Source organism: Pristis pectinata, chromosome 10, assembly GCF_009764475.1.
Source record: "Pristis pectinata isolate sPriPec2 chromosome 10, sPriPec2.1.pri, whole genome shotgun sequence".
Taxonomy (NCBI): domain Eukaryota; kingdom Metazoa; phylum Chordata; class Chondrichthyes; order Rhinopristiformes; family Pristidae; genus Pristis; species Pristis pectinata.
Genome location: NC_067414.1, coordinates 42,046,406 through 42,059,525, shown reverse-complemented (window position 1 = coordinate 42,059,525; position 13,120 = coordinate 42,046,406). Strand labels below are relative to the sequence as shown.

Below are 13,120 nucleotides of genomic sequence, written 5' to 3'. Positions count from 1 at the left end.
TAATGAGATAACAACAACTATTAATTAAATCACTAATAGACTATTACTGCATGTCATTTAAGGTTATAGTTTTGAAGCTGTGATGTCAATAATAGCTGCTTGAAATTTTTAATCAGTAACTGTTCTGATTTACTAGTTCTGATTGGATGCACCAGAGAATATCTTGCATATCTGCTTATGCATCAATTGAGCTACACAATGCCTGTGGTTGTGAGGCGATTTTTACTTTGCATTAAAGCGGATTGAGTAATCTTAGTTGCAGGAACTGAAATTGAAGAAGCAATGAAATCACATCAAAGATGTAGAGGTATACCTACATCAGCAGTTCAAGCAAAAGATAAAACTTTCTAATGGACTTTATTTAGTTCTGCTAATGTTATTATTGAATCAACTTTAAATGTGTTGTGTAACTACTAGTTGTTGTCCCACATCTTAAAATTCTGAAAAGAAATTGGATATCATTTTAAAAATATGTAATGAATGTTGAAATGTGGAAAGTACCTCCTAAGTACTCAGATATCTAACAGTAGTTTAACATTTCAAATTTAATCTTGCTAGATACCTAATAAAAACAGAAAATTCTTCAAGTTCTGAATCAATGGACAACTTCTCAGATATTTTAACCATGATTTTACTGAAAGAATTAAATATGAAACTTTTAAATGCAGGATTCGTAAACCAAGTGTTTTCAGGTAAACTAAGAAATAATAAGTGGGGAAAATACTGATGAGATGGTTTTGATGCTCCAGATGGTAAATAATAAGCTGCTCCAGAATTAAATATGAAACTTTTAAATGCAGGATTCGTAAACCAAGTGTTTTCAGGTAAACTAAGAAATAATAAGTGGGGAAAATACTGATGAGATGGTTTTGATGCTCCAGATGGTAAATAATAAGCTGCTCAAAATCTTTCCTTGGCAGCTGATAAACATCCAGTAAACGGTGTCAGAATCAGAATCAGGTTTATTATCACTGACTTATTTGACATGAAATTTGTTGTTTTGTGGCAGCAGTACAGTGTAAAGACATTAAAATTATTACAAAATAAATAATGCAGAATAAAGAAATAATGAGGTAGTATTCATGGGTTCATAGACCATTCAGCAATCTGATGGTGGAGGGGAAGAAGCTGTTCCTAAATCATTGAATGTGGGTTTCAGGCTCCTGTACCTCCTTCCTGATGGTAGGCGAAGAAGGCATGTTCTGGATGATGAGGGTCCTTCGTGATGGATGCCATCTTCTTGAGGCATGAAGATATCCTCGATAGTGGGGAGGATTGTGCCCGTGATGGAGCTGGCTGAGTCTACAACCCTCTGCAGCCCCTTGCGATCCTGTGCATTGGAGCCTCCATACCAGGCTGTGACTGCAACTAGTCAGAATGCTCTCCACCACACATCTATAGAAATTTGCAAAGTGTCTGGATTGCCCTGTATCTCCTCAAAAATGTGTATTGTTTACTTTGAGTAATTATAACATTGTTGGTATATGAAGAAACCTTAATTGGTGACACTTGCATGAGCTGCATTGTGGATTTTCCTCAGTAATTAAATCAGCTGTCAATAAATCAGAGTAGTGTAAATTAATGCATCAATTGCATGTCTTAATGGAAAAAGAAATTGCATTGCAGTTTCCAAGAGAAGCAGTTATCAATATCTGCCCCTATCCAGACACTGATGCTATCCTGGATTGCTGGTCTGCCACTTTGCCTCAGACTTTTCTTCTATTCCTCCTGCCAACCTACCTGTTTGCATTGGACAACTACTTTCTAACCTCCACCACCACAAACGCCATAATCTTGGAACTCATTCACTTCACCACATGTCCCTGGAGCCCCAGCGTGTTGATGGTCATTGAACCATTAATAAAAAGGAAAAGCATTTTACATGCACACACACTTAGCTGAAAGCTACGTTACTCAATTTGCCAGAACACTGGTCACAACTTGATTCAAACAAAGCCCACCCGAATGGAACATTGCCATTTTTTGCCAATACCAGTGCTAGTGTCCTCTAAATCGAAACCACTTCCCTTCCACACCATTCTCTGAATCACTCAATTCAATCCTCTGATCTGTTTTATTTTGTGCTGATTTGAATACAACTCAGTTAGTAATCCAAAAGTTATAACATTTATAATTCCGTTTGGTAATTTACACCTTTGTTCCTCATACTCCCAGGCAGAATTTTCTCATTACTATGTTCTTGGCTCCCATGAGGACAAGTGATCAATACTAATTTATTAGCTGTCAATTAAAAACAAATGAGTTAAAATATTAATCTCTTGCTGTCCCAAGGAAATGTCCTGAACACTGGCACCAGATAGGCAATGCTGCCTTTGGGATTCATGCTCCTGGCTGCAGAGTACAGTATCTATTCTGACTATACATTTTCTGACCACCACCACATTTCTTTTCAATCCCTATCCTGAATTGATTCCTCTACTATGGTGCCATGCTTCAATTCCCACAATAGTCTAGCTCGCATTTTTAGAGGCAGCTAATACCTTGTAACTCTTGAACAAAGTCAAAAGGCTGAGGCTCTGTCATCATTAGACCCATTCTGATGTGGTAGCAATCCAGGCTGAAAGTTATGGACTCAAGTGCTACATTACAGAAAACTAAATGCCAGTGATACTATTTAGAACCTTCTCACAATGGGGAGCTTCTGTAAATTAATGTCATTTGGTACAAATGATGGAGAAGTAGCTGGGGGAAGCTTGTTATTCTGCCAAACCGTAGAATGCTTTATTCTTGGTTTGCTGTTTCCATACATAAACTAATAGATGTATTAATCTAATTAGCTGCATTAATAAATGTAGTAATTTCTGGATTTCTCCCAATGCCATGTGATGGTGAGGGCAGAAATAGAAGAATAGGCCAAATGAATGTATGGCTGAAGAATTGGTGCAGGAGGGCAATGATTCAGATTTTTGGACCATTGGGATCTTCTCTGGGATAGAGGTGACTTGTGCAAGAGGGATGGGTTGTACCTGAACTGGAGGGGGACCAATATCCTGGCGGGCAGATTTGCGAGTGCTACTGGGGAGGGTTTAAACTAGATGAGATGAGATATCTTTATTAGTCACATGTACATAGAAACACACAGTGAAATGCATCTTTGTATTTAATGTTTTGGGGGCAGCCCGCAAGTGTCGCCATGCCTCCAGCGCCAACATAGCATGCTCACAACTTCCTAACCCATACGTCTTTGGAATATGGGAGGAAACCGGAACACCTGGAGGGTGGTGGGATCCAAAGCATTTGTGAGACAGATAAGAGGCTGGAAGTTGATACAGATGTCAACAACAGCAAGTTCAGTAATCAAGACAGGCAGGAGCATGGCAGGGAGTGAGGAAAGGCTTTTGGATTAAATGGCATTTATTTCAATGCAAGAGGCCTGGCAGGTAAGGCAGATGAACTCTGGGCATGGCTAGACACATGCGACTGGGATATTTTAGCCATGACAGAAACATGGCTAAGGGAGGGACAGGACTGGCAGCTTATTGTTTCAGGGTATAGGTGATACAGGCAGGATTGAGGTAGCGGAAAGAGAAGAGACAGAGTTGCATTTTTGATTATAGAGAACATCACGGCAGCGGTCTTGGATGAAATTACTGAGGGATCATCCAGTAAGGCTTTATGGTGGAGCTGAGAAATAAGGAGGGGATAATCACTTGCTGGAACAGTATTATAAGGCCCCAAATAGGCAACGAGAATTAGAGGAACAAATATATAGGGAGGTTACGGAGAGTTATAAGAATAATGGAGTTGTCATAGTAGGGGATTTGAACTTTCCTAATAGCGACAGGGACTGCCATAGTGCTAAGTGCTTAGATGGGGTGGAATTTGTTAAGTGTGTTCAGGGAAGTTTCCTCAGGCAATATATAGAGGGCCCTACTAGGGAGAGGGCAAAGCTTGACCTACTCTTGGGAAATAAAGCAGGGCAGGTGACTGAGGTGTCAGTGGGGGAGCACTTTGGGACCAGTGACTATAGTTCTATTAGTTTTTAAATAATTATGGAAAAGGTCAAAACAGGTCCACAAATTAAAGTTCTAAATTGGGGCAAGATGAATTTTGACAGTATTAGACAGGAACTTGCAAAAGTTGATTGAATTTGTGTTTGTGGGCAAAGTGACATTCGGTTATGGGTTTTTAGAAGGCTTTTAAAAGTGAGATAGCGAGAGTTTAAGGGCTGCATGTTCTTGTTAAAGTGAAGCACAAGACTGGCAGGAGTAGGGAACCCTCTCTCCTCAAATACCAAAGTGGACACATATATGTGGAGCCACAGGAGGTGGGCAAGTTTGTCAATGAATATTTCTCCTTTGTTTTTACTGTGGAGAAAGACATAAAGATTAGGGAACAGGAAAGTTAATGGGGATGTCATAGAGTAAGAGGGCATGGAAACAGGCCCTTCAGCCCAAGTCATTTATGCCAACCAAGATGCCCATCTAAGCTAAAACTTATAGAGGTGTATAAAATCATGAGGGGCATAGATAAGGTAAATGCACAGTCTTTTTCCCAGGGAAAGGAAATCAAATACAGGAGGGCATAATTTTAAGGTGGGAGGGGAAAGATTTAAAGGGGACCTGAGGAGCAACTCCTTCATACAAAGGGTGGTGCGTTAATGAAATGCCACAGAACGTGGCTGAGGCAGGTACAATAACTACCTTTAAAAGACATTTGGACAGGTACATGGATAGGAAGCGTTTAGAGGGATAGGGGATATCTTGAGGATAGTCCACATTACAGTAAAGGAAATACCAGATTTGTTAAAATGTATGAAGGTAGATAAATCTCTGGGGCCTGATCAGGTATATCCAAGAACACTGTGGGAAGCTAGAGAAGAAATTGCAGGAGTGCTAGCCGAGATATACAGACAATTGTTAGCGGTGGGTGAGGTGTTGGAAGACTGATGTGGCTAATGTTGTGCCTTTATTTAAGAAAGCTACAAAGTAAAATGTGGGAACTATAGACCAGTAAGCCTAACATCTCTGGTAGTTAAGCTATTGGTGGGGATTCTGAGGGATAGGTATACATGTGTTTGGAAAGACAGGTTGATGAGGGATAGTCAGCATTGGATTTGTGTGTGGGAGAGCATGTCTCACGAATTTGATCGAGTTCTTTGAAGAATGTCGATGAGGGCAGGGTAGTAGGCGAAGTCTATATGGACTTTAGCAAGGCCTTTGATAAGGTTCCGCATAGAGGCTGCTCTGGAAGGTTAGATTGCATGGAATCCAGGGAGAGCTGGCTTTTGCTAACTGGATAGAGAATTGGCTTGATGGTAGGAGGCAAAAGGTGATGGTGGAAGGTTGTTTTTTGGATTGACGCCAGTGACTAGTGGTGTGCCTCAGGTCAGTGCTGGGCCCATTGTTGTTTGTCATCCATATCAATGATTTGGTTGAGAATGTACAAGGCATGGTTAGTATATTTGCAGATGACACTAAAATGGGTGGTATTGTAAACAGTGAAGAAGGTTATCAAGAATTACAGCAGGATCTTGATCAGCTGGGTAAGTGGACTAAGGAATGGCAAATGGAGTTTAATTCAAATAAGTGTGAGGTGTTGCATTTTGGGAAGTCAATCCAGGGTCAGACTTTCACAGTGTATAGTCGGGCCCTGGGGAGTATTGTAGAAGAGGGACCTAGGAGTATGAGTACATGGTTCCCTAAAAGTGATGTCACAGATAGACAGAGTGGTAAAGAAGGCTTTTAGTACACTGGGCTTCAGTTAAGGTATTGAGTATAGGAGTTGGATGTTATGTTGCAGTAGTACATAATGTTGGTGAGGCTGCACCTGGAGTGTTATTTTCAGTTTTGGTCACCCTGCTAGAGGAAAGATGCCATTAGGCTGGAAAGAGTACAGAAAAGAAAAACAAGAATGTTGCCAGGATCTGAGGAACTGGGTTATGGGGAGAGATTGGGCAAGCTAGGACTTTATTCCTTTGAGTGTAAGGGACTGAGGAGTGGTCTTACAGGTGTGTATAAAAACATGAGGGGCATAGATAAGGTAAATGCACACGTCTTTTTCACAGGGAAAGGGGATCAAATACTAGATGGCATAGGTTTAAGGTGAGAAGAAAAAGAATTAAAAGGGACCTGAGGGGTAACTTTTTCACAGTGAGTTGTATGTATATGGAATGAGCTACCAGAGGAAGTGGTTGAGGCAGGTACAATAACAATATTTAAAAGACATTTGGATAGGTACATTGACAGGAAAGGTTTAGAGGGATATAGGTTAAACATGGGCAAATGGGACTAGCTTATATTGGCATCTTGGTTAGCATGCATAAATTGAGCCGAAGGGCTTTATTCCATGCTCTATGACTCTATTGCTCATAGGGAAATTCATAACCATTAATCCAACAACAAACGCTGAATTTACTCTGATGAGGGGTCTTCAACCTGAAATATTGGCTCTGTTTCTTTTCCCGTATTTGTGGCCTGACCTGCTGGATATTTTCCAGCATTTTCTGTTTTTGATGAAAACTACTATGATGCTGGAGGAACTGACCTGAAATGTTGACCACCTGCTTTTCTCCACGGATGCTGCCTGGCCTGCTGAGTTAATCCAGCATCATAGTGGTTCTCATCCAGATTCAAGCATCTGCAGTCCTTTGTTTCTCTATTTTCTGTTTTTGTTTTGGTGCAAATTTGCTGAATTGTTTGTGTGAATTATCCCTGTCTTGAATGAATGGTCTGTACTCATCCAAAACATTAGGTGTGACTCCCCCCTCACAGTCTTCATTCTCTTTTCACAATAATTGCAGATCTATTCTCCTCTTCACTCATTGTCCAGTGCCAATTTTACGCCATACTAACACCTGCATATGTGTAGAGGTTGCCCTGTAACTTCAACTTATGAAAGGTGGTGGAGCTAGTTTCTTCCAAAAGCAGTTCTGGGTGGTTAAAAATAATTATTTCCAATAGGCAAATGTAGCTAGAATTGCTCTCCCTATGTGTCCACAGTTATACAGTTTACAGAGTTCTAGTTATTGGATTGGAGACTAAAATTGAAGCCACCAATAGTGTCGTTGTGAAATAGCTGTTTCTTTCTGCTGTCCCTTGCACTGATTTTTTGGGTGCAATAATGAATTTTAAACCCATAGCTTCAGTTCAGTGTGAAGAAGCTGTGTTTTCCTCTTTCTGTGTGAAAATTGAACCTTGATGTTATTCCTGTTTCAAATTGAAAGAAACCAGATGTACTTGAAAATCTGAAATGTCTGAATTGTTTTGGATTGGTCATTTGCCATGTCATGCTTATACTTCAAGTGGAAGCTACTTTTTTTCTGGAAATAGTTGGTTTTCCTGGTATTCTTCACATTTCTCTCTTTCTTTGCACGTGGACCCACTGAAATATAACTCCAGGATTATCAATTTCCCTCTGCATTTCTCCCGGTACCTTCTATATAAGGGATAAATTTTAAGGGCAAGCACACTCGGCAGAGCATATCCTTTATGTAACCAAAGCATATAATAGAAATTTGGGCACACAGATTAGTATGCTTCATAAGCATATATCTGATATATGATCATAACCCATGATAGCATGATCAGTGTTGTCACAACTAAGTACTAACTTACTTCTGCTCAGTGTCGACAACTATAAATTGGACAGTCTGACTCAGTTAGCATGATACTCCAGTTACTAAAATGAATCCTGTAGAACAAGTTTCCACCAATAATTTGTGCACTTTATCTTACATGTTAATATGCAATATAAACTACTTAAATTCTAATGATTTTTTTTAATATCCTATAAGCAAACTCCTAGGACAATTAAACAAAAAACAGGATTCAACGTTGCTTGGGGCTGATCAGTTCTATCAGATTCGTTTACTGTCTGGAGAAGTTACCACAACAGTTTATTGTCCTCTCCCTCCTATCCACATTTCTAAGTATTTACATGCTTTAACCCAAAATCCCACTGTTATTGTTTGGACACTTATCTAACCACAGAAGTTCAGTCTTTGGAAATCTCCACCCAAAGTTCCATTCTCATGGCCACCACACCCTACTTGTGTGATCGTGCCTGAAGACTCTCCTCTTTAACTGCCCTGCCCATCTTAACCTCTTCCTATGCCGCTATGTTTATTTTCTGGTTTTGTACAATGTTGAGTCATTGTCATACACTGAAAGAAAACTATTTAGTTCCAAGTGTTGTTTTTCTGAGGAGCCTTCACGTTTAGTTTTCAGCAAGAATAATTTTATGTCCATTTATTCACTGAGAAAAAGAGGATGGCAGAATATGGGAAGGTTTTTATTGTTAATAATTAGTATTCATTAATTGGTAGTTGATTTATTATTGTCACATGTACTGAGATACAGTGAAAAACTTCATCTTGCATGCCACCCATACAGATCATTTCAAAACATTAGTACATCAAGTTAGCACAAGGGAAAAGCAAGAACAGAATGCAGAACATAGTATTACAGTTACAGAGAAAGTGCAGTGCAGGTAGACAATAAGGTACAAGGGCTATGATGAGGTAGATTGTAAGGTCAAGAGTTCATCTTTAGCGTACAAGAGGCCCATTCAGGAGTCTTATAACAGTGAGATAGAAGCTGTCCTTGAGCCTGATAGTGCGTGCTTTCATGCTTTTCTGTCTTCTGCTTGATAGAAGTGGGAAGAAGAGAGAATGTGTGGGGTGGGAGGGGTCTTTGATTATGCTGGCTGCTTTTCTGAGGCAGCGGGAAGTATAGACAGAGTGCATGGAGGGGAGGCTGTTTTTTGTGATAAAGTGAGCTGTGTCCTCAACTCTCTGCAATTTCTTGCAGTCTTGAGTAGAGCAGTTGCCATACCAAGCCTTGATGCATCATGCATCTATAAAAATTGGTGAGGGTTAATGGGAACATGGGAATTTCCTTAGCCTTCTGTGGAAGTAGAGATGCTGGTGTGTTTTCCTGGCCATAGCTTCTGCATGCTTGGAGTAGGACAAGCTATTGGTGATGTTTACACCTAGGAACTTAAATAAATTAACCTTTAAAAATAATTCTGTTAAACTGGCCTAGACAGTCAATGGGGTTGTTCTTGTATTTTTCATTTTCATTTTCATTTTTTTAATGAGTGTGACAAAACTGCCAATTAAATATACTGATCTAAACTCCACTCTCCTCAGCTCCTCAGTGCAATCCCTCCACTCCTGTAAGTTCTTCCCATGCCCTCCCTCACTCTGCAGACCTGAGCAAAAATCTCCATGTGCCATCACTGAGCAGCAGTTCCTCAGCACTGGGCTGGACTGGAGTGCGGTTTGCTTGATAGAGTGATGAAGTGATTAGGATTAGTGTGTCTTTGGTGTGTTGCTGTGGGACAAGGGAGCAAGACCACAGAAAGAGTGCTGATCTGAAGGTATTCCACTCCTATTCAGCTCCCTCCCTTCATTCAGACCTTTCCTACTTAGACTTCTGTCCCTTCCTTTCCTTTTCATTTTCCTGATTCACTTACCCACCCTGACCTCCCACAACTTTTCTGGGAACAGTTGAATGTCATGATTGGAAAAGCTGCAATCATCTGATAGGCCGGATTGGTAAGGAAGGGAGTAGGGAAGGCTAACTCCAACACAGTTGATCTCCTGACAAAATGCTCGAAGCACAATCTTGCTGTAAGTAATTCTTTCGACAGAGGTACAAACATAAGATCTCAGGGCAACAACTTAACTCCAGGCATTGGCACTTAGAACATAGAATAATTACAGCACAATTCAGGCCCTTTGGCCCAGAAAGCTGTGCTGAACAGGTCCCTACCCTAGAAATTACTAGGCTTACCCATAGCCCTCTATTTTACTCAGCTCCATATACCGATCTAACAGTCTCTTGAAAAACCCTATCGTATCAGCCTCCACCACCATTTCCGGCAGCCCATTCCATGCACTCACCACTCTCTGAGTAAAAAAACTTACCCCTGACATCTCCTTTATATCTGCTCCCCAGCACCTTAAACCTATGTCCTCTTGTGGCCACCAATTCAGCTCTGGGGAAAAGCCTCTGACTGTCTACGCTATCAATACCTCTCATCATCTTATACACTTGTTGGGTTATGTTGTCATCTGGGTGAGAGACTGCAGGCACATGACAAGTATTCAGGTCTGTTGGACTACCTACTCTATAATCAATATCAGTCTAGCCCCAAACAGTGGTGGCAGTAGAAACATTGCCTCAAGAAAATCAATGTTGTAGGTCTCAAGGACCCCACAAATATAACTCAACTCTGACAGCACCTCACAAACAACCTGACAACTCCCAATCAACAGGAATCATGGCATCAGGACTGCTCTGAATCCACCCTAATTCTCATAGAGTCATAAAGCAATACAGCACTGATGCAGGCCATTCAGCCCATCGAGTCAACGCAGACAATGTTGCCCACCCAATAAGAAATTCATCATCTCATCTCTGAAGAGACCTTTGGCTTCTCTACCAAAAGGCATCAGGACTGTTTTGATGACAATGGCCCATAGATCCATATTCTAATCAACTGTAAGCGCAAGGTGTTCTTTAAATTGGAAACTCCACTATGTGTTGTTGGAAAAGTAACAGCTCCACAGGAACTGGAAGGCTGAGGTCTAGCATAAGAATCCTGACCTAAACATAGAACACAGAACAGTGCAGCACAGGAATAGGCTTTTCCACCCATGGTGTCTGCACCGACCATGATGCCATTCCGAACTAATCCCATCTGCTTGCACATGGTCTATATCCCTCCATTTCCTGCCTGTTCACATGCCTGAACACCTCTCAAACATTGCTATCATACCTGCTTCCACCACTTCCCTGGCAGTGCTTTTAAGGCATCTACCACTCTCTGTAAAAAAAATCCTGAATTTCTGCTGAATGTATTTAATGACCACCTTTTACTTATGTTGCCTACTGCTAGTCTCCCAAGTGGAATGCTCACCTATACGCCTATCCTTCATCCCACCTTTCTAGGCAAGAACCTGTTCAGTTTTTCTAACTCATTCCTTTGGAGGTGTTGTTACTGTGGTGATGTGGGAAACTCGGGAACCAGCTCTGCTTTTTGCTAAATGATACCATTGGATTTTTTTTTGCACCTACCTCAGACAAGAAATTGGTCATTTTTTAGTGTCCCATCTGAAAGAGCACTAATCGGGGGTGAAAGACTCTTTCAGTGGTCATGCTTTCATTGAATTAGATATTGGCATAAAGTTATCTTCCTGACTAGATGCCAGGTTATGAATCTGTATTTTTGTGCTCAGTTGTCTGAAGTGGAACTTGAACCTGACTCAGGAAAGAGTGTTGCTCTCTTTTTTCTAATCATAATTGCTTGATCTATATACCATTATAGCACCATTGAAATTTAATGGATGAAGGAGTTACTAATACTTTTGGGGGAATGCCACATTCTCTGGTGAGCCCCCTATCCATGTTTGTTATTCCAAGAAACAACTTTCAATCTTCACCAAGTTGGCACCCCATCTTCTGTTCTCTACAAACTTGAGTTTATCTAAACCCTGCCTGCACCAAGTCCCGCTGCTCTCGTCCTGTGCTCACTGATCCATATCGACTCCCAGTCAGACATCACCTCAATTTTAAAATTCTCAATCTTGCTTTAAAATCCTTCCATAGCTTAATCCCACTTCTGTAATCTCTCCATTTCTACCTTTTTCTTTGTGGCCCGGTGACAAATTGTGTATGACTATGGAGCAGTGAAACATTGGGAACCGTTCACATTGTTAAAGGTGTTACATGAATGAAAGTTATTACGTTATATAAGTATGATTGGAGGCCTGCTGGACCAACAATGCAGTTTCCATGAATCCTACATCAAAATGACATGTTTTCAAATGAAGATCAAAATTTTGATTCCAGTCTAATTTCTCAATGTAGAGTGCCAAAGGAGGAACAGAAACTGAGATTTTCATTCCTGCCTTGTTTGATAAATTTTGGTGGATTTGGGCCTGGAACAATGACAGAGACTGGGAAGTCGTGCTTGGTAAATTTGTGCAATACCAGTTTAGCAATACCGATGCATAAAATAAAGTGGGCCATTATTCAGGAAAAAGGTGCTAATTTATTATTTTGCATTTTCTAAGTGAAAGACAGAATAGCTAATATTTACTGTGAAACATCATTCGTGTAATTTGTGTTGTTCTAGAATCTGGGCTGGTATGCAAGGTCATGCACATGATGAAAAGTATAATGGTAATGACGATCCAGGTTTTGCTGTTGTTGAACTAGATATTGGCATAATATAATCCTCCTGACCAAAGGCCAGCTTATGAATTTGATTAAGGATGTTGTACGTCTGAGAATATCCAGTGAAGTAGCAAAATTTGTAACAATCACCATTTATTTAACTGCACGGCAACAAAAATGCATTTGTAGTTTTGCCAGATTTGAGAAATCCACTTTTTAACTGATCAATTACAAAAAGAAATATTTTATGATTTGCTAAAGTATAATTTACATGTTTGCATTTCAGATGCATGTATATTTTTGGAGAATACATACGTTATCAATGTCATTAGATTTATCTAGAATTCATAATATGCCTTTTACAGTTTGAATAGCGTAATAAGTAATTTACTATTGAAATACATAAAGTAATGGTGGTAGACAGATCTTGACACAGTTAAAAGATGAACATTGGAATACTTGAATGTGTATAATACCATTGAAAAATAACAGATTTTCCAGATTGTGTTTAGCTGAATCAGACTGAGGTGGTTAGTTGTTAAGGGTGGAACAATAAATTTCAAGCACCAAAATACATTTTTATACAAACATTTTCTGCAAAAATGGACAATCGGAGTGTTGGTATCTCAAAGGAGCAATTAAATTTTGAAATGACATGATAACAAGACTATTTTTATACAAGAATTTAGTTAACTTTATGCAAATATTCAGAATTTTTTGGAAAATTATTTTTTCAGAAGAACAATATGCTTCTGTCTTGAAGGTGCATATCCTAAACCTGAAGGTTTTGTTTCAGACAGATGATATTTAGTAGATGAAAACAACACAACAGTTTACTGGTCAGAACTGTATATTTCTTAATATAACAACAGTCGCGCTTTGATCTTTTATGAATTTGTTCTGTTAACTAAATTGTGTTGTTCCTCACTCAGCATAGAATATCAGCACACCACTGGATATTTCCAAACTGATGC

The 13,120-nt window shown here is 39.9% G+C and overlaps 2 protein-coding genes across 2 annotated transcripts in view; one reads left to right on the top strand and one right to left on the bottom strand.

The window, feature by feature from the left end:
* Positions 1–13,120, top strand: part of nt5dc1 (5'-nucleotidase domain containing 1) — a 423,262-nt gene that overhangs the window by 109,654 nt on the left and 300,488 nt on the right. The window lies entirely within an intron of this gene.
* The window catches only part of LOC127575141 (uncharacterized), a 70,208-nt gene that overhangs the window by 42,169 nt on the left and 14,919 nt on the right, over positions 1–13,120 (bottom strand). The window lies entirely within an intron of this gene.